Source organism: Xenopus laevis, chromosome 2S, assembly GCF_017654675.1.
Source record: "Xenopus laevis strain J_2021 chromosome 2S, Xenopus_laevis_v10.1, whole genome shotgun sequence".
Classification (NCBI taxonomy): domain Eukaryota; kingdom Metazoa; phylum Chordata; class Amphibia; order Anura; family Pipidae; genus Xenopus; species Xenopus laevis.
Genome location: NC_054374.1, coordinates 81549891 through 81572605, shown reverse-complemented (window position 1 = coordinate 81572605; position 22715 = coordinate 81549891). Strand labels below are relative to the sequence as shown.

At 37.5% G+C, this 22715-nt stretch overlaps 1 protein-coding gene across 1 annotated transcript in view; it reads right to left on the bottom strand.

Moving 5' to 3' along the window:
- The window catches only part of ncmap.S (non-compact myelin associated protein S homeolog), a 32239-nt gene extending 28997 nt beyond the window's left edge, over positions 1–3242 (bottom strand). Inside the window, exon 1 of the mRNA XM_041584035.1 lies at positions 2947–3242. The gene's annotated coding sequence lies outside the window, so the exon portion shown is untranslated. The remainder of the gene's footprint in view (positions 1–2946) is intronic.
- Positions 3243–22715: the final 19473 nt, after the last annotated feature.

Sequence of the window (22715 nt, the reverse complement as noted above, 5' to 3'; positions counted from 1 at the left end):
CTGTTAGGTGCCAACGGCACAGTACATGCTCAGTGTGCTTTGTGCTGCTGAAAAAATAAACTTAGGAGTCTTTGAAAATGATCAAAACCATAGCAGAAATTGAAGTAACATCTTATAATAGCTGATGTTCAAGAATGATTATTATTTTATTCTTATGAAGAATCCATATAGACAGTAAATTGTAAGTCAGTTCCTAAGCTTAAGTAACTAACAGCAGACCACAGCATGTGCTGTGACTCAGCAGAAAAAAGATGCGAAGTTACTGGGGCATATTTGGAGGCAAAGGGCTGTGGTGGCTTTGGGTTGGCACAGAAACCCAAAACACATGTTGTGATATATCAAGATTAACTCTTTGTTTGATTGTCCTTTATGTTTAAAACTAGTAAACTGCAGAAAATGTAATGAAACACCCCACACATATAATGGTTAAAACAAATAATAATTTTCTTAGAATATAACTGTCTACATCAATGTTAACTTTTGTCTTAGAAGACCAAAGGGAGTCTGCATTGTGACCCAAAAATATGTTATACAGTCAGTTACAAACCTTGTTTTAATGCATATTTTCTATAGTCAGGGGAATGTTTCTGCTTTTAGGAACATTGTAGTGATCCAGGAAGGAATTCCCATCTACAGCTGTTTCAGGCCTGCCAGCTGAATGTGACCCTCCAAAGTGAATTTTATGCCCACTCAGTGTGCTTCAAAGACCTCCTTGCCTGACACATTTTAATATAATCCAGGCTGCTAACTTGAGGTATATTACATGTCACTATTCACAACATGGAAACAGCTTGACAGCACTGCTCTACATCATTCTAAAAGTTCATTTCAAGTTAAATTTGCCTATAAACTGGTAACAAATGCAGGGATGGGACCTGTTATCCAGAATGCTTGGGACCTGGGGTTGTATGGATGAGTCTTTTTGTTTAAACATTTCACATTTAAACATAACATAAACCCAATAAGATGGTTTTGCCTCCAATAAGGATTAACAGTATCTTAGTGGGGATCATGTACAAGATACAAGTAAAAATGAGCAATTACTTTATTACTAGTAAAAATAATAATTGATTGTTAAAAAATGGAATCTTGGGAGATGGCCTTTCAGTAATTTTGAGCTTTCAGGATACCAAGGTTAACGGATAAGGAATCCCATATCTGTATTTATGCATTATATTTAGAAGACAGAATTGGCAGAACACAGCAAGCAAATTATTTATAATAAGCTCCTTTAAGTGACCAACTCTTTAGCCCTCGAGGGCCCTTTGGACCCAGACATTGCCCCTACTATTATAAATAAAAGAAAGAAAAAAAAAAAATATATATATATATAGGCAAAAAACGGCAGCACTCCAAGGATTTTAAACAAAGTTCAAAGGTGAAGAAAGATCAGGTTTATTAGAATCCAACGTTTCAGTTCCTATCAGGTATATTATATACATTATACATATATATATATATATATATATATATATATATATATATATATATATATATATATATATATATATATATATATATATATATATATATATATATATATATATATATATATATATACACTTCTGACCACAGATGTAACAAATCCTTAATTTTTGTAGATACCAAAGTTTGGCACAACACAGTTCTTATTTATAAAAAAAAAAAAAATTATATATATATATATATATATATATTTATTTTTATATATATATATATATATATATATATATATATATATATATATATAAAAAATAAATATATATATATATATATATTTTTTTTTATAAATAAGTCCTGTGTTGTGCCAAACTTTGGTATCTACAAAAATTAAGGATTTGTTACATCTGTGGTCAGAAGTGTTGCTTTCAGAAATGCAATTTAGTCTGTATTTTAACATGCAACACAATTTCCTTTCCAGAATGTATCATTGCCTGCTGGAAGTGAGGAAACTATAAACCTGATGTAATAACAGTGCCCTACAGCATATTTATCAGATACAGTTGTTAGCTGTGGCAATAAATGAATGTCAGTGAACAGTAAAGTACACCGGATGATTGCTAATTAACCAGAGCGATGTAACTAAGAGGATCACCCAGTTCACACTCTTACAGCCCCACTTTGCCTCACATATAACATGAATAAATGTACACTGTGTTATTTCCCAGCCAAGTTAGCAGAATGAGTATTAAACAGGTTTGTCTGGATACAACTATACCATCTGCAGTGGGACAAGTAAATAGCAATGATAATTTAAAGGTGAGAATATTCATCCCTCTGCCAGCCAATAGCGCCCTAACCCGATAGAACAGTGGCGTGATACAGGGAATGACATTAAATCAACTCTGTATCATTGTTGCCTACTTCATATCCTCAATATACAGTATATCATCTTGGTATTCTGACACTGTCTGTACATAAAGCACAGCTGCTGAGTGCCCCCCCCCTTTAAGGAACCATAATAAGAAGAGCGCAATGCTTAATATGAAATGATTAATAAGCAGGAATACATTTATTCAAGTGTAAAACATAGTATACTTATCTGCCATAAATACCCTACTTATCAACCCATTTATGTTGAGTGGTCAGAGTTGCCATAATGATGCAGACACAAACACAACAGTCTCTCCTGCAGCTGTGCCCAACAGTATCATCTGATTTTTACGATTCTGAACTATATGAACCATTCTATTTTACATAATAACTATTACCTTGTCCTTAAAATGGAGGCGACGTATAACAAAAACGGGGACGAGAAGCACTTCAAATGATGGATTGTTTTTCAAAGTAAAACGTAACCTACAGATAACCATGAGAGACCCACAGGATGCCAGGTTGTTTCTATAGTAATAGCACTGCATGTGGTCTGACAGGAACAGAAGACCTGGTTGATAAGTAAAAATGACAGATCCCCCCCAAGTCTCAGAATGATAAAGTCCAGACTACATGGAACAGGTTCCAACTTACCTCCTCACAGATAGCAGACGTGCTGAGCCTCACACCTCACAACACTCAGGGAGACACTTTCATTCCACTCAGGGACAGGTCTTCCCTTCTCACCATGATGCTACTTAAATGCCAAGCCCCGGGGAGCAGTCTCTTAATGACAGCAGCAAATGATGTCCCTTTTCCTCTACAGACGATTAGATCGCCATGTTGAAACTACTTAATGTGATCCTGTTTTTCAGGCTCTACCACTCCTCGTTCAGGTGTTCTCTGACTTTTCTTTCTTGTATTAATCACACACTTTTCTGTCTCCCTCCGCCTCTTCCCCCCCCCCCCCCCGCCTCCTGTGCATTCTGTAAATCAGTAGCTGCACACAGAAGGCTGATTCTACTCCCACCTCCATCTGGCTGACTGCCACCAACCACAGACCCAGCCCAGAGCTCTCACTGGATCGCTGTACAACTGCAGCAGCAATGAGTAGATTTGTCTCAGTGCTCTGGCCAGTGGGCATGTCCAGGGTTCAAAAAGTTTAACTGCAATAAACACACTTTTTTCCCTGCATAATATTTTGTTTAATACCATTTAAACAAGGATATGCCAGACTGTAGAGCAGACACAAGCGCCTCTGTTTTTGGGGAGCTACAACTGGAAGAAAGCTCATTGAGAAAAATTCATAGTCTTTATAGAGACATACAATGTGTAACTGTATCCAGTGCCAATATCACTTATTAAAGTGATATTGTACTGCGGCCCCAACCCCCAACTACCCCAAGGTAGAAGCTTAACCCTACTTCAGGCCCTGATTGGAAAAGGAAGGGCCCACTTGAATTTCTGTCCAAACATGTTTTACATTTACCCTACTTGCTGTTTGTCATGGCAAAGGTGAAAATGTTGTGTACGGCCAACTTAAAGTGACACATGTTGGAATCTTTATTTGCAGTAACTGTGTTAGTTAAAGAAATACTAGACGGTAACACCTCCCTTCATAGTACATTGGTACCATTTGGGAATATATGACTGTTAATGCTATGGCTAACTCATTAAAAAAGCCGATTTATATGGAAGATGACTCCTAATAACAAAAGGAATTTGTACTGAGAACTACATATTGTCTGTTGTACCTTATAATAAGAAGTGAGCCTAAAAATACCTCCATAAATTGCTTTTAACAGTAATTCAATTAGGAATAAAATGATGGATTATGTAGTCACTTGGACTTTTTTAACAATGAATTTAACTAATTACATTTTGTATGCAACAGTATTGATTAAGCCGCAGGGGTCGCCAACCTTTTTTTTACCTGTGAGCCACATTCAAATGTAAAAAGAGTTGGGGAGCAACACCAGCAGGAAAAAGTCCCTTGGGATGCCAAATAAGGGATGTGATTGGCTATTTGGTATCCCCTTTGTGGACTGGCAGCCTACAAGAGACTCTACTTGGCACTATACTTAGTTTTTATGCAATTAAAACGTGTTTTCAAGCTTGGAATTCAAAAATAAGCACCTGCTTTGAGGAACCTGAGAGCAACATCCAAGGGGTTGGAGAGCAACATGTTGCTCACGAGCTACTGGTTGGGGATCCCTGAATTAAGCATATTGGTTCTATATGGCAGTTCTATTTGATATGTGCAATATAAATGTCATTCAAATGAAATGAATGGTGTTAAATACATGACTTTCTACTAAATGGTTTTGGTGCATATAAATTGATTGTAAGATTTCAAATGAATTCATTATTTTTTTAAATAAATAAATAATTACTAAAATGTACTTTTTCAAGTTTTTTTTACTTTTTTCAAGTTTTTCGAATTACATTTTATCTCACGCACCTCTCCCAGAAGCAGTTAGTGCAGTTGTTCCTTCGTATAAATATGGTTCCCCATTTTTGTTAATACACCCTCAATTCTGTCCCCCAGATTGTGTAGGGAAATAAATATTGGCCTTCCTTTGTCTGTTATCTTTCTTCCCTGTTAATAACATTGGCAACAGGTATCATTTTTACTGGTCTTGACAATAAAATACTGGCCAGGTATCGACTTACTCAGCTCTCTTTTTCAAATAAGTGAAACTAAATACAAAATGAAACAAATCTCTGATTCCCAAACAAAATCATTGCAGGGTGAACGAAACCAGTTTTACAAACACAAAAGAAAATCTGTATGTGAAAGGGTGGCTGGAAAATTGTCCTTCAGAATGAGCCGGTTGCATAGTGCAAAGCTTCCTGGTCAGCCTGTGTATAATCTTTATCTTATGTCTAGAAGCCTTTAGGCTACATATATGTGACACATATAATGGGGATTCTGAAGCAGTGAAGTGCAGTGACGAAACGCGTCAGACCTCAGGCGCAGTTTTTAATGTTGCATCAAGATGTACCAATAAAGTAAAATTTTTCTACCTACAACCTGGAATCAAGCAGTTCTTCTGAGATGAGCTATGAGTGCGCTGCTACAAACGATCAGTGTGTACAGTGAACACGTCTCTCTTAGTGACGGACTCAGACGGCAGCACCTGGGTCACCACGCCATCCGGGTAAGATCCTTAATGGAAGATTTATTTGTTCTGCAAGTGTGGGGAGATATATCTGCTCCAGTAATTTAACCGCTGGGTACGGGGCTGGACGCACCTGGGCCATAGTAAATTAATGGTGAGCGGAGCACAATTATATTGTTAATATAGAACTACCGGAATTTGGCTGAACAAATGTAGGATTTAAGGTCTCCATTGATGCAAAGATTTCTCTTGCCGAACGACCGATTTTAGGAAAGTCCGACCAATCCTTCGAAATTATCGTGCAGTTGGTGGGATTCGAACGATCGTACATCTTGCGATTTTTCGGCCGACATCTGTCAGGAAATTGATTGGTCGGGTTAAAAAATCCTTATCAGTCCCAGTGCAATTTATCTATGTTTGCAGGGCCAATCAGGCAGCTCCCCTTTGTTTTCCTGGCAAATTGGTCTTTTCAGTTGATGGACAATTCGTACGATCGTTCCGAAATAATTGTGGTCTCACAATGACAATCGGATCTTTTAAAAATCTCAACATCTATGGCCAGCTTTACTTAGGAACTCCCATTATAGTGCTGGATTGATTGCATTGACATATAACGGGGTTGCTCACCTTTAAATTAATTATGTGACATAGAAATTGATAGATATTGATATTCTGACACAATTAGCAATTGATTTTTTTTTTTCAGCAGCTCTCTAGGAATTTCAGCAGCTATGTAGTTGCTAGGGTCTTGTTTGCCTTAGCAGCCAGGCAGTGGTTTGAATAAGAGTCTAGATATGAATAGGAGAGGCCTGGATAGAAATATAAGGAATAAAAATTAAAGGGATTCGCCTTTGAGTTAACTTTTAGTATTATGAGACAATTTGCAATTGGCTTTCATTGCTTATTATTTGTGGTTTTTGAGTTACTAAGCTTTTCATTCAGCAGATCTACAGTTTGCAGTTTCAGCAATCTGGTTTCTAGGGCCCAAATTACCCTAGCAACCATGAACTGATTTGAATAAGAAACTTGAATATGAATAGGAGAGGGTGTGAACGGAAAGTATAAGAAAAGGTAATAAAAAGAAGCAATAACAATTAATTTGTAGCCTTACAGGGCACTTGTTTTTAGATGGGGTCAGTGACCCCAATTTGAAAGCTAGAAAGAGTCAGAAGAAGAAGGCAAATAATTCAAAAACTATAAAAAAAATGAAGACCAGTTAAAAAGTTGCTTCGAATTAGCCATTCTACAACAATTAAAACAGTTAATTTAAAGGTGAACCACCCCTTTAACAATAATACAATTGTAAGCTCGTAGAACAAAAGTTTTTGGGTTTAGGGGTCAGCAACCACAAGCTACAAGGATGCAGCAGAAAAAGGCTGCATATGACAAAATAATTAAAAACCCTATAAGGTGGCCCTATGACAACGTAAAATTTAACACCCCAACTTAATACTTAACACCCCAGTGAAAGAGATGAGATTTGTAAAAAGTTGGGAGAGTACTTTGAGTCTGTGTTTTGATGATGAAACTTGGCTTGCTATATTTAAAGACTCTATAAATTGTTCAGTTAATGTGTTAATACATGAGACCTCCCAAAAGGTACTTCACGATGGTATCTAGTACTGAAGAAACTGTCTCATGGTATCAGTCATCTTCGCTGTTTTGTTTAGAGCATGTAATCAAAGAGGCTCATTTCTCCACATTTGGTAGGACTGCCCAGTTGCAGTACATTTTTGGATCAGAGTATAATTTCTTATAGTCAATGACAAAGGTCTCTTTCTTCAGAAGAATCCTGCAGAGGCACTCCTAAACAAAAACATCTCAGGAGGCAATAAATATCTTGATCACCCACGTTTCCTCCGCAGCTAAGAAAACTATGCAGAATCTTGGAAAACATCCACACTGGACATTCTATTGGTAAAAATCCGCCAGCCCAAGGCAAACACAGCCCTTTAGCAGTAAAGATCTGTGCCTCCAAACATGCCCCAGTAGCTCCCCATCTTCTTTTCTGCTGATTCACTGCACATGCTCTGTGCTGCTGTCACTTACTGAGCTTATTGACTGACTCACAATATACAATACACATAGAATAGAAATGTCGTAATATAAGGTTGATTAGTAATTCACATCCTTCATTCTAATTTAATTTATGTGGCAACTATTTCTTAAAGAGATACTGACACCAGAAATCAAAACTTTTTTTTTTTATCTATCATAACATTGTCTTTGCGTGCTATTCATAATTTTGCCATAAAGGTATTTGTCCTATGCTTTTGCATTATCTATCTGCTGCCCCTTGTTCCTCTATGAGGAGGCTACCATATTTGGGCAGTAGTAGTCCATTGTCAATTTCTAACTGACAGGCTGAGAAGGGACAGTCAGGTTGTCAAAACAGTCAGGTTTAGGAACTCTAAGTAACAATGATTAATAAAAGCAGAACTATCAGTGAAAAATGATCAACATGACCTATAGGTAACTTTTAATGTACATTAATATTTTGAAGAGTAATTTTTTAGTGTTAGTTTTAGGGCAGGACTACATGGCCGATTCAGCCGTGATCCGACACGCAAAATCACAGGCGTCACTTCGGATGCAACGGAAATAAGGTAAGTAATTCCATTGTCGCATCATGTAGCAGCATTGATGCGACACGACACGACTGTCGGATGCAGACGATTCACACTGCGTCTGCATCCGATAGTTGTGTTGCATCGCATCAACAATGCGAGACGATCCGACACTGCCATTACTTACCTTGTTTCCTTGCATCTGACGTGACGCCTGCGATTTTGCACAGCGCGTCGGATCGCGGCTGAATCGGCCATGTAGTCCTGCCCTAAGCTATACAGTACCAGACAATTAAGCAGCCAAAGAACATGTACTGTCTTGAGAAGTCTATCAAAGGATTATATGACATAAGTCATGCATTTATCACATAAGAATGGGTTCCAGGATGAGTTCAGATGACAAAAGAACTACTGGGGGAAATGCATGGGAAGAGAAAGTTAATGATTTTCTAATGAAAGATATATATGAAAGAGATATGAAAGGGTTGCTACCTTTTTCCACTTACCAAACTTACTATGCACCTTATTCCCTACATCAAACCCAATATTACTGTAAAATAAAGACCTTAGTTAAAAAAAGATCACAGCAATCACTGAAAGAGCCTGATTAGGTGCAGCCATTGGCTGGTGTAGGTAGGTTTATAGGATGCTATTAAACTGAGATCATATTGTTATCTGTGTTGAGATATTCAAATAACAGACAAATAGACTGCATGGTTTACTGAAAATAACGCATATCATTTTTGTGAAAAACCTGAAAATGGTAGGAGCATTTCCCTCCACTCTCTGTGTAATAAAAAAAGAACTCTAAACTCTGCTGTAATGACATTATATAAAGTATTTTACTTGATATTTTACTTGTATGGGCTTCAGTATACTTTTCCATATACAGCAGCCATAAGCAGCATTAGTTCAGACAAAGAGGGAGGTCTTGCTAAACATTCACAATAGAGTTGTGGTGTACTATAAAAGCATAATTAAATAAATACTAAACCTTTTTCCAGCAGCATTCCATTTCAAGGGCTGCTGCATGATACCAGATAAATGTTATGCTATTATATGAGTACTTCCTCCCCACCCATGCTGAAGCCACTTGGCTTGGCCAATAAAAATGCTGCTTGATGCCAATGGTATTAATAGGGAAAAAAAAGTACAGGAAGGCAGGTATTGGCAACACTATTCACAGTAGGTTGGTGCACCCAGTACAATATGTACCTCCTTAGGATAGAGCAGAGTGGTATGGCTAGGGTTGCCACCAGGCTGGTATTTTACTGGCCTGGCCGGTAAAAATGATGCTTGATGCCAATATTATTAATAGGAAAAAACTTCAAGAATATAGGAAGGCCGGTATTTTTTTCAGGAAAAGGTGGCAACCCTAGGTGTGGCATACTGTAGTATTATAGATGTCCATACACATGTCCCCCCTACTGACTAAATAAACAATTTATTGGCCAGAGTTTGGGGCTTAAAATAAATGTAATCCTTAAATTTAGTTAGAGCTTATCGAGATATCAAACAGTAATATTAAAAGCAATATTTCAAGATCTCAATTCTCTGGGCGGAAAAAAGCATCTCAAGTCCCATAATGAGCAAGTTGCGGCATTCAGTCATTATCCGCATGCATGCGCCCCAACATGGCCATTCGAACCAGGAGCTGCCTCTGGGGGTAGGTGTCCTAGCGCTGGTGGGGGGCAATTAATAGAAAAAAAACTACTTTTAGAGTGTGGGCTCTATTACCGCTCACCTGCTGTATTACCCATAACCTTTGGTTGGGGAACCAACAGGTGCCTTTTAAAAAAAGCTGGTATCCTGCTTATGTGGAGGAACCTGACTTTTCAACTTTGAGGTGACTTTTAGTATGGAGGAGAGAGTGTTTTTCTCAGACAATTTGCATTTGATTTTAATTTTTTATTATTAGTGGTTTCTGAGTTATTTAGCTTTTTATTCAGCAACTCTGCAGTTCTATCTGGTTGTTAGGGTCCAAATTACCCTAGCAACCATGAATTGGTTTGCATGATAATGGTATTTGAATAGGAGAGAGTCTGAATAGAAAGAGTAATACGAGTAATAAAAAGTAGCAGTACAAATGCTCTGTAAAACTACAGTACATTTATAGCCTTACAGAGCATTTGTTTTTTAGATGGGGTCAGTGACCCCCATTTGCAGTCAGGCAGAAGAGCAAAGCAGGTAATTCAACTATAAAAAAGACAATATGAAGGACAATTAAAAAGTTGCTTAAAATGGGCCATTCTATACCATACTAAATGTGAACTTTAGTTCTTCATTATAGTCTCTTAAACAGGTAGTGAAGGCAGGGCATGGTATTTGCACACAGAGCATTCCTTCTTTGAAATTATGCATGTCAGTAATAGGGGTGTCTCATTTGTTTCCCCTTTCATACCTATATGTGGGGATTAGAAATATTTACTTATCTTAACTGAGGCATTCTAAGCTGAATTAGCAACAGTAACAGTACCCCTAGTAATATTGGAAGAAATATATAGCACACTACAATCATTGTTAGTTTTCCCATGCAGATAGTTATTTATGGAACTGGGGAATTCCTTCTCTGCTAATTTATACAAACAGGTGTTGCCAAAATATTTGTCTTTTGTGAGACATTCCATGCAAGTCATCACCCCTAGTGGATATAAAAGCAAAATATTCCATGTTATAAGTAGGGTGCTTGCTTAGTGCATGGTTAGGCTGTAAAACAAACATTGAGACAGTAACATTTTCTTTCCTTGTAAGGCAATAGATGATCAACTCTCTTCAGGGTTCTAGTGTTTAATTGCTCAGTAGACCATCTAGTCCTAGGTTTTAAATATATTTAAAGTCCCAACAAACTCTGCAGCACTGTTCAAAAGAAATGTGTAAATGTCTAACCAATACAGTAGGTAAAGAGGGATCTGCTATTTAGAGCTTACAATCTAAAATGCTGATGGGTGACATAATTAATATACAGCTTAACTGTTTTTTTTTTTACAAAGAGGCAGATGTATGCTGGCATCTTTTTAACCAATACCATTTGTATACACGTTAACCCTTTATAAGGCATTGCATATCCTAAATGTGTTGTGCTCTGCAACCAAGTTTATTATGCATTTCTAAAATATTTTACTTTATAATATTATGTGTGTCAAATTTTGATTAACCCAATTGCAGGGCTGGAAATATAGGTAGGTAGAATAGGCATGTGCAAAGGTGGGGTGCGCTAGGCACTTACCATTGAAATTCTTGCATACAATATAGTTTATATATGGTAGAAAGTCAGATAATACATTGTCAATCATTTGTCAGGCATTGAATGTGCCCATGTAAATCACTTTACATTTGGTGACACTGTGTAATCCCACAAAATGACTGCTTTTGCATAAGTACCTGCCATCGATATATGTTTGAATCACCTCATGTTCTCTTATCAACTAGGAATGCATTGAATCCACTATTTTGGATTCGGCAGAATCTCAATTCTGCTGAAAAAGGCTGAATCCTGGATTTGGTGCATTCCTACTATCAACTGATGGCAAGATACTATCTGGTGTTTTATCAGCCACAGGAAAGGTGATCTCCCACCGGCAACAAATCTCCCCCTTTTTACTGTAGATTTTTTTAAAAAAAGATTGACTTATGAATTGTATATTTTGATGAGCCAACTTGTGTCACAACCTGGGCATCAATTCTCCTTCCCAAACACAGATTTTTTCAAGACTCCATGTACAGTTATATACCTGCAATCTGCAGCTCTGGCTCTACTAAAATATAAAATATAGATATAAAATCCTTTACAGGATTACTGGACAGGTCATGGGTTTTTGTCCCGGGGCTTGTGTTGATCACTTTACTGTATAATACTGTAGTCTAACATACCAGCTAAAAGAGATAAGTACATCACCTTTATCTTCAAACATGTATGACAATACATTCTATATTAAAAAAAAGGGCAGCAAGTTCTGGGAAAAGGAAAAGAGCCCAAATATATCATACACAAAAGTAATAAAAACACTCACAAAACATAAATGTGCTAAGTAACAAGCTTACCTAAAGTACGGTGTTCTTATTTAATACAATGATTTGCGTTTGGTAAAATATGTAGAACTTCAGTGGGACAACTGCGGTCCTGGACTCATGATAGTGCTTCTTACTTTTCCTTTTGTCCAGACTGCTAATAATTGGGAACGCTAGCTTACTGTCTGGATCTTTGTGAATCCTTCTACCACTCCCTAATAATCATACACCAGCTTTAGCCCTTCCCCATGGAAACACAATAAAATATTAACTTCTCTGTTCCTGGAGAGATATGGAGTGCATTGAAAATAGTTACACTGTAAACTTGTTCGAGAAGGGATTTTATTATTTATATCATCATTAACCCAATGCCGAAAGGTGCTGCGGTCCATTTTATAACCTAACGTAAATCAGGGTGGTCTGTCTCTATTCTGGCACCTGTACGAGTGGAAGAAGGCTCATCCTTCCCATGTCTTGATGGGGTACCTCAGTAGGGGGGCTGGTTATCAAATATGAAATCAGGCTTGTACTCTCCTATGGGCTATACAATCATTCCAGTTTCCCCCATATCCAATATTCAAGGGCAGCTGTGGCCGTGGGAGGGAAATTCTGATTGTTCCTTATATGCATATTCCTTTTTAAGCAGAAATCCTTGTATGTCTTGCAATGTGTTTTTTCTGTTGTTTTCAGCCATCTTTTATCCGCTGTCATAACCCATTATTCCGTCATCTTCATCATTGTGCCAGTTCACTGTGGGATTACAGGAGAAAATAGTAGCCTGTACAATGAATCACCCATTATTGTTGTGATAGCTCTGCTCAATTGAATGTGCTTATAAAGGTACGGGATCCCTTATCTGAAACCTGTTATCCAGAAAGCTTACTTAGACCTAATTTTAATCAAATAATTCACATTTTTAAAAAAGTATTTCTTTTTTTTCTGTAGAATATAATTGTACCTTGATCACAAATAAGATACAATTCATCCCTTTTGGTGACAAAACAATCCTATTGGGTTTAAATTAGTTTTTTTAGTAGACTTAAGGTATGATGATCCAAATTACTGGATAACAGGTCCTGTACCTGTACAGCATTTGTCCAACTGGAAATTTCAATGGATAGACAAATACAACAAATATATACAGTATTTATTGAGCTTGGAATTTTTTTTCTCATTAAGGCCTCATAATTGTCAATTACAAATGATTTACTAATACAGGTATGTGACCTGTTATCCAAAATGCTCGGGACTTGTGGTTTTCCAGATAACGGATTTGAATCTTCATACCTTAAAGTGGTGGTTCACCTTTAGCTTAACTTTTAGGGGCCGATTCACTAAGCTCGAGTGAAGGATTCGAATGAAAAAAATTCGAATTTCGAAGTATTTTTTTGGTACTTCGACCATCGAATTGGTTAAATTCGTTCGAATTCGAACGAAATCGAACGAATCGAACGAAAAATCGTTCGACTATTCGACCATTCGATAGTCGAAGTACTTCCCCTTTAAAAAAAACTTCGACCCTCTACTTCGGCAGGTAAAACCTACCGAAGTCAATGTTAGCCTATGGGGAAGGTCCCCATAGGCTTGCCTGTGATTTTTTGATCGAAGGATTTTCCTTCGATCGTTGGATTAAAATCCTTCGAATCGTTCGATTCGAAGGATTTAATCGTTCGATCGAACGAAAAATCCTTCGATCGATCGATCGCAGGATTAGCGCTAAATCCTTCGACTTCGAAGTCGAAGGATTTCAATTCGAGGGTCGAATTTCGAAGTATTTTTAACTTCGAAATTCGACCCTTAATGAATCTGCCCCTTGGTATGGCTAATTATAAGCAACTTTTCAATTGGTTGTCATTTTTTCTTTTTTATAGTTTTTAAAAATATAAACCTCTGACTCTTTCCAGTTTTCAAATGGGGGTCACTGACCCCATCTAAAACAAATGCTCCATAAGGCTACAAATTCATTGTTATTGTTACTTTTTATTACTCATCTTTCTATTCAGGCCCTCTCCTATTCATATTCCAGTTTCTTATGAAAATCAATGCATGGTTCCTAGTGTAATTTGGACCCTAGCAACCAGATGTCTGAAATTGAAACTGGAGAGCTGCTGAATAAAAAGCTAAATAACTAAAAACCACAAATAATAAAACATGAAAACCAATTGCAAATTGTCTCAGAATATCACTCTCTGCATCATACTAAAAGTTAATTTAAAGGGGAACAACCCCTTTAAATATATTAAAAAATCATGTAAACATTAAATAAACGCTTCCAGTAAGGATTAATTATATATTTGTTGGGATCAAGTACAAGGTACTGTTTTATTATTACAGAGAAAAGGGAAATCATTTTCAAAAATTTGGATTATTGGATATAATGGAGTCTATGGGAGACAGCCTTTCTATAATTTGGAGCATTCTGGATAAAGGGTTTCCACTTAACGGATCCAATCTGGCCCCCCTGCCTCCCTACTGTGACGCGAAGGCACCGCTCTACGCACATGCCCGAACGGCGCCACGTGCAAGCGTGAACTACGTCGCTCGCTGCACGGTGCCGAAAAAACATTTTTTTTTTGTAAAAACTGAATGTCGGGAGAGGGGGTCTGGCCCGGTTTTTTGCCGAGTGTCCCGCTGGGCCAGTCTGACCCTGCATGCCGGTTTGATATTGGTGTAATTAAAAAGAAAAGGAGATTATAAGGGCAAACTTTATTGCAGATATTATCAGTCTAGAAAGGGCTAGAAAGGAAAATCTGTGCCTGTAGCAGGTGTTTTATTATATGGTCTGACGTTTAAATGTTAAAATTGCTTTATTATTGTAAAAAAAAAAGTCTGATTTCATTTATTGTTCTTTTTCCTGTTATCATTTGTACAATCAGATCTCCACATGCAATATAATCTCACTTCCTTTTCTTTTCCCCATGAGAACTCATAAAATGCCTCTATTCTCACAGTCAGGCCATTATTCTCACTGTAATCTAAGCTTTGTCATTATTCACCAGAGCTAACTTGCAGTGAAGACCCAAGATCAAAATGTCCTGTTTCAGTGTGTGTTTTAATGGGACTGTTCTACAAAGAGAAAATTGATGGTGCACAAAGATCTCTTTTGCTGTGTTGCTGATGCATAACATGTTTATTTATTGAGGGATGACCTGCCTTAGTACTGTTACAGAAATAAAGCTTTGTTCTTTTCCTCTTACCCTGTCTTTGCTGAAGTTCTTTAGTTCACATAATCCTTAGTATCTGCCTGAAGCTGACTGATCTTAGGGCATATATATATATGACTGCAGTTGAGTCCAATGTGTCAAATGAATGCAATTATGGGTATGTGTTTTGGAATGCAGTTGCGTCCAGAGTTTGTCAGTGGGAATTGCATTATTTCTAGTACATAGTACAGGTATGGGACCTGTTACCCAGAATGCTTGGGGCCTGGGGTTTTCCGGATAAGGGATCTTTCCGTAATTTGGGTCTTCTTGCCTTATGTGTACTAGAAATTTTTTTAAATATTAAATAAACCCATTGGGCTGGTTTTTCTTCCAATAAGGATTAATTATATCTCAGTTGGGATCAAGTGCAAGCTACTATTTTATTATTACAGAGAAAAAGGAAATAATATTTAAAAATTTGGATTATTTGGATAAAATGGAGTCTATGGCATCGATTCCATTCCGTAATTCGGAGCTTTCTAGATATCGGGTTTCCGGGTTAAGGGATCCTATACCTGTATAAATATGACATTTACACTTTATTCGCTGTGCACAGTTTTGCTGCACCTGCTGACACAATCTGCAGAAGAAACCATAGAATTACTGCAGGTTTATAGGTGCTATTGGGTTATATTGCTCAAGATTGGGAACAGCAGGCATGATAGAAGCACTGGGACAAAGCACATCTATAGGAAAGTGCAAAACACTTTGAAGTGTCAATGCAAGCAACCACTGAGTTTTTATGACCAGACCGGCAGTTTAAGCCCTAAATGAGCCCTTTTGTATATTTTGAAATTCTTGCCAGTTAAATGGAACATATAGAGGCCTGTTTATAACAGGCAGAATTTAAGTGGGATAGAGCTTTTTGAATTCACGATTAAACTTATTTTCTTTAAAACCACAAATGACGTGAAATTATTAAAAGATCCGATTATAAAAAGCATGAATGAAAATAGCCTGTGAGCAATCCAGAAATGTTTTGCATTTACGTCCAAGAACGTTCACATCTCCAAAAACCTCTAAACAGTGGCGGAACTACCGGGGGAGCAGAGGGAGCAATTGGGCCAGGGCCCGCACCCCCTCAGGGCCCCCCGGCAGCTCGCGCACTGCCAATTTCCGGCCGCATGGGCCAATTTCGGCAGAAAAAAATCTGGTACGGAGGGGGGTGGGGGTCCGGCTGCACATCCAACACCAGAGCCCTTCCCCCTCCAGTTACTGCCTCTAAACAAAAAGATTTTTGCAAGAAATGACGGGCAGCTTCTATTGATTTATAAATACCAATAAGTCCCAAACCTAGTGTACCCCAGTCCAAACAATCCGCTAGGTTCTCTTCCACCTTCAAAAAAATCGAATTCCAAAAGGGGATTGCTGTATACTGGAGTACAGCAATCCCCTTTTGGAATTGGAGCTTCTATTGATTTCTACATGACCTTGACAGCTTTTTTTGGTGTACTTTTGTATTCGTGCATTTTATGGATTTTACACTGGATAAATTACGAAAAAATTGTGGATTAAGGAGTTGTGAGAGATTTTTCACTAGTGTTGAATTGGTAAACATTTAACTCCAGGGAAATATGTATAGCATTGCAGCAAGCATGACTGAATTTGTGTATCAGCTCAGGAAAAGCCAGATAAATGGGTCCCTGGAGTGAATGGAGCGGAGTAGGCTGGACCTTCCATTTCATGCTCCATTGAATGTTTTCAGATGCAGAGTTAGAGGTATCTAGGTAATTAGGCTGCAGGTGAGCTACAGATAGAAGGGGTGTGGGACTACACCTCAAGTGCTTCCCCCTGGAGACCTCCTTGTGCTGGAAGAGGATGAGTGGCCCATGGCCACATCTGTGTGCTGGAAGGAGGTGTGTGTGTGAGAATAGCTGGGATGGAGACTGTTTCCCCGCTGAGCTCCAAGTGACTATTTATTGTAAATACATTTTTTGAAAATTTCCCAAGAGACTGTGGGGCAAATTCACTAAGGCGCGAAGCGCCGAACGCTAGCGTTTTTTTCGCTAGCGTTCGGCATTTTCGCTACTGCGCAAATTCACTAACGAACGCTGGCGTAGTTTCGCTAGTGTTACTTCGCAACCTTACGCCAGGCGAATTTTCGCTAGCGACGAAACTACGCAAATTCACTAACTTGCGCAGTGTAGCGAACGCTACCTTTTACGCTAGACTTCCTTCGCCACCTCAGACCTGGCGAAGCGCAATAAAGTAGATAGGGATTGTTTCAAAAAAAGTCAAAATTTTTTCTAAGTCCCAAAAAACGCTGGCGTGTTTTCTACATGATGGCTGATAGGCTGAAAAAGATCGAAATTTTTTTGGGGCTCCCCTTCCTCCCCCCTACTTTTCCTGACTCATGGCAACTTACCTAGACAGTGGGCACATGTGTAGGGCAAAATAAAAATTTTATTTGCAGATTTAAAGGTTTTCTAGGCATTTGTAGTGCAGATAGGTGTTCCTCCATTGAAATTTGAATTTCGCGCCGTATGCAAATTAGCCTTCGCTAGCGCAACTTCGCTTTATATAGCGAATCAACACTAGCGCAACTTCGCAAACTTACGCTACCCCTGTGCGCAACTTCGCATTTTAGTGAATTTGCGGAGCGCTGGCGAAAATTCGCCTGGCGAAGTGCGGCGAAGTTGCGCCTGGCGCAACTTCGATTCTTAGTGAATTTGCCCCTGTGTGTTAAGTGAGTGTCTAACAGAGGATTCTGGGACTTGTGACATCCAAGGCTGTAAATGCTGTAAATATTGTGTGTATGTGAACACCAAGGTGGGTGTTAAAGCGGGACTGCTATTCTTATGTGAAGCAAGTATGTAGAAGCTGTGATTTTGTTCAAAATAAAAGCCAGCCAAGCAGCATTGAACTTTAAAACGTGGCGTCAGATTCCGTTTTGTGCTTAAACTGGGCGTGGCTATGGATTTATCTAACCTGAATGTCACAAAGCTATGAGAAAAATGCACTAAAAAGCCAGAATTGGAGAAACAAACATTTCCAGAATGTTCTTAAATCAGACCCTGGAGGTAAACTGGAGTAAAATACTTTCTCCATATTCACAAACAGAAATCCACCTAAATTCTGACTCAATCGCCACTTTTTATATTTTAGTGAAAGACAGTTTACGGATACTTTTATGAATTTGTCTTTCAAACAACATGAAAATGGTGCAAAAACGACATGTTAAACAACATTTTCTCCCGACATTTTAAAAATGGAGTAAAACTCAGTATAAATCTTCCCCATTTGTCAATTCTAAGATAATTTGCTCTGCTTTGGTTCTACAAGTCTTCATTTCACACCTCGTGTAGGTGCCCCATTGGGGAAGGATTAGCATATTAATAGGGAGCTCTCTAAAAAACGGAAAGAATCTGTAATCTGTGCGCTGAAACAAGGTGAATTGCATGCAAACTGGACATTTATAGCAGCGCATTTCTGTTTATATAATCTATATACCTGCTGTGTTTTAATATAAGTACAAACAATACAGTCACATAAAAGAAGACTGTGTGACATATATTAATATAATGCTATTTATCCATCAAGTATTAACTGTAATCTATATTGTTTGTTCATTATCTGTTCAGTTCCTAATATATGACTTATAATATACGAATATATGATTGTTTGTATAACAGCACATGCTCTGTGCTGCTGTCACTTACTGAGCTAATTGTGCATTCCGAATTACAGAAAGGCCGTCTCACATAGACTCCATTATAATCAAATAATCCAAATTATTTCCTTTTTCTCTATAATAATAAAATAGAACCTTGTACTTGATCCAAACTAAGATATAATTAATTCTTATTGGAAGCAAAACAAGTCTGTTGGGTTTATTTCATGTTTACATGATTTTCTAGTAGATTTAAGGTATGAAGATCCAAATTACACAAATATCCATTATCCAGAAAGCCTGAAGTCCTGAGCCTTCTGGATAATAGGTCCCATACCTGTGTGTGTGTGTGTATATATATATATATATTTATATATATACAGTATATATATAAATATATATATAGAGAGAGAGAGAGAGAGAGAGAGAGAGAGAGAGAGAGAGAGAGAGAGAGATATATAGATATATATATATATATATAGAGAGAGAGATATATAGAGCTATATATATATATATATATATATATATATATATATATATATATATATATATATATATATCTTTCTCTCTCTCTCTCTCTATATATATATCTATATATATATCACAAAATAAGGCTGATGGTAAATAATTCAGATTAACAGTACATGGAAGCTTAGAAACCAGCACAATTAGCATCATAATTTAATAAATATACCTGTAGCATCATCTTATATTACAGAAAACCCCCATTTGTGACAACTCCTAAGTTTAGCTTCTCAACAGCTGCTCAGAGCCCACTGAACATGTGAGTGTCTTAACATTCTTAACAAATTCCAAGACGGGAAACAACTTTAAAGTCCTGAATCAATACTACTCTTGAGATGCTGAACGTTTCGGCTGTCTGAATAGGTTTTAATTTATAAAATATGACATTTTAAACCATGTTCATTTTTAGAGCTCAATTCTCCTGTAAGTAGGCCATGCTTGAAAACACGGTAACTTTGTGACACAGGACTAAACTCATCATAATCATCTAAACTGGGCCTAACTTACTAACGAGCGCTTGGTGCTTGTGCTTTAGAGTTAAATCACTAAATACATGCACATTTATAACAACATCCATTGTATAATAAAATATGTCTTTGGCTGGGGGCTATCATTTTAAATAGCTTTTGTACAAACTTGGCATGGTATAATCAGTTCCTGGAAGAGTACTGAAACACAAAATAACCAATCAATTTTTGAGAGCAATTAATACACCATTAAGTTGATGTGTACTGTATTGTTTTCACACTATCAGTGAGAATATGTGCAAGAAGCTCACATGGCCTTCAGGAACCGCCACTGTTTGCATAGTAACATTGATTATTGGTAGACTGTGAACTTTGGATTGGAAATAAAATCTTCATATCCTAAAGGCATGATGAGAAAAAAAAACTTCTATCCTTTTGTACAGTGAATAAAATAAATATCAACTTACCTCTACAGAGTACCCTACAGATACACATCATTGTCTTCTGGCTTCTTGCTCTAGATTTTCCTCGATCCTCTTGTAACTCCCCTGCCCCAGACTGTTGTGTACAAACATAACTATTTTCATGTTTGCCCTGCCAGCTAACAAGAACAAATTAATGAATTAAATGGCCTATGGTTGGCAGCAAGTATATCAAGAGATTTCAGTTGCCATTCAGTCCTCCAAACATCTCATACAAAGAGATTTTTATTATATTTAATATTATATATTTATATAGACAGTGTCTTATTTTAGCTGAAGTGGCTGAAGCGACAATAGGGGTTATAACTAATAGCAACCAATTAGAGATTTGCATTTGTTTGCCTGAGTTGCATAAGGCTAACAGAACGAATAACAGATCCTTTTCTTGAGAAGATTGTAATGAAGGTTGCGCAGCTGGAAGCTCATGGCAAGATGTGGCCCTTTAAGATATCTCCACCCCACAGTCCCTCCAATTCTTTACATGTCCCACAATTGCCTGTTTGGATATATGACAGTGTGATATGACAATGTCAGGAATACTCTAAATGCACTTACAGTAACAGCCATATGGTACTGTTTATTGGTGGCAGCTTATTGGGAACATAGATTGCTATGGGCCACCAACCCACTGCAGTGGAGAGACAAATGTGTATCTTATTAAAGAGCAAATGAAACCCAACATTTCAAAATTAGAAAGCATTTTAAATGCTTGCATGCTGCAACCACATAACAAAAGTAAAACTAATATAAAATAAATCATGGTGGAAAATGAGAGGGCTAAAGCCTTATGTTTTGAACTTTTTACAGATTGTAAGGCAACATTTAAATTAATGGTAGGAGTTTGCTACTGACTTCCTCACATGAGTGAGTGATAGTTACATAGTTACATAGTTACATAGTTAAATTGGGTTGAAAAAAGACAAAGTCCATCAAGTTCAACCCCTCCAAATGAAAATATATATATTCTATATACCCATACTAACTATAGAGTTTAGTATCACAATAGCCTTTGATATTATGTCTGTCCAAAAAATCATCCAAGCCATTCTTAAAGGCATTAACTGAATCAGCCATGACAACATCACCCGGCAGTGCATTCCACAACCTCACTGTCCTGACTGTGAAGAACCACCTACGTTGCTTCAAATGAAAGTTCTTTTATTCTAGTCTAAAGGGGTGGCCTCTGGTACGGTGATCCTCTTTATGGGTAAAAAGGTCCCCTGCTATTTGTCTATAATGTCCTCTAATGTACTTGTAAAGTGTAATCATGTCCCCTCACAAGCGCCTTTTTTCCAGAGAAAACAACCCCAACCTTGACAGTCTACCCTCATAATTTAAGTCTTCCGTCCCTCTAACCAATTTAGTTGCACGTCTCTGCACTCTCTCCAGCTAATTTATATCCCTCTTAAGGACTGGAGTCCAAAACTGCACTGCATACTCCAGGGACCTATAAAGAGGCATAATTATGTTTTCATCCCTTGAGTTAATGCCCTTTTTTATGCAAGACAGAACTTTATTTGCTTTAGTAGCCACAGAATGACACTGCCCAGAATTAGACAACGTGTTATCTACAAAGATCCCTAGATCCTTTTCATTTAAGGAAACTCCCAACACATTGCCATTTAGTGTATAACTTGCATTTATATTATTTTTGCCAAAGTGCATAACCTTGCATTTATCAACATTGAACCTCATTTTCCAGTTTGCTGTCCAGTTTTCCAGTTTAGACAAATCACTTTGCAAAGTGGCAGCATCCTGCATGGAACCTATAGTTCTGCACAATTTAGTATCATCTGCAAAAATAGAAACAGTACTTTCAATGCCCACCTCCAGGTCATTAATAAACAAGTTGAAAAGCAAGGGACCTAGTACAGAGCCCTGTGGTACTCCACTAACAACACTGGTCCAATTAGAAAATGTTCCATTTACCACCACTCTTTGTAGTCTATCTTTTAGCCAGTTCTCTATCCAGGTACAAATACTATGTTCCAGGCCAACATTCCTTAATTTAACCAGTAACCTTTTGTGTGGCACTGTATCAAATGCTTTAGCAAAGTCTAAGTTAATCACATCCACTGCCATCCCAGAATCGAGGTCTCTACTTACATTCTCATAAAAAGAAATTAAGTTAAAGATGGAGGATCAGTCATTGCAAAAGGAAAAGTCTGCTGGTTTGAGGCTTAGTCTGAATAAAGGCAGATTATAATTAATCAGATACTGATTGCAGCAACAATACTGTCAAGATCATGCTATACTGGGTCTAGTGATCTCTCAAGAACCAATAACAAATATGCAAGTAGTAGAATAATTGGGTAATGACTGCGATATTATCTTATTTAATGATTGTTGCAAAATAGTTGATAAATAGTTGATATTAGTTCTTTCAGCTATAAAACACATAACAGAAATGGTTGTCCTGTAAAATGATATTAAATCATT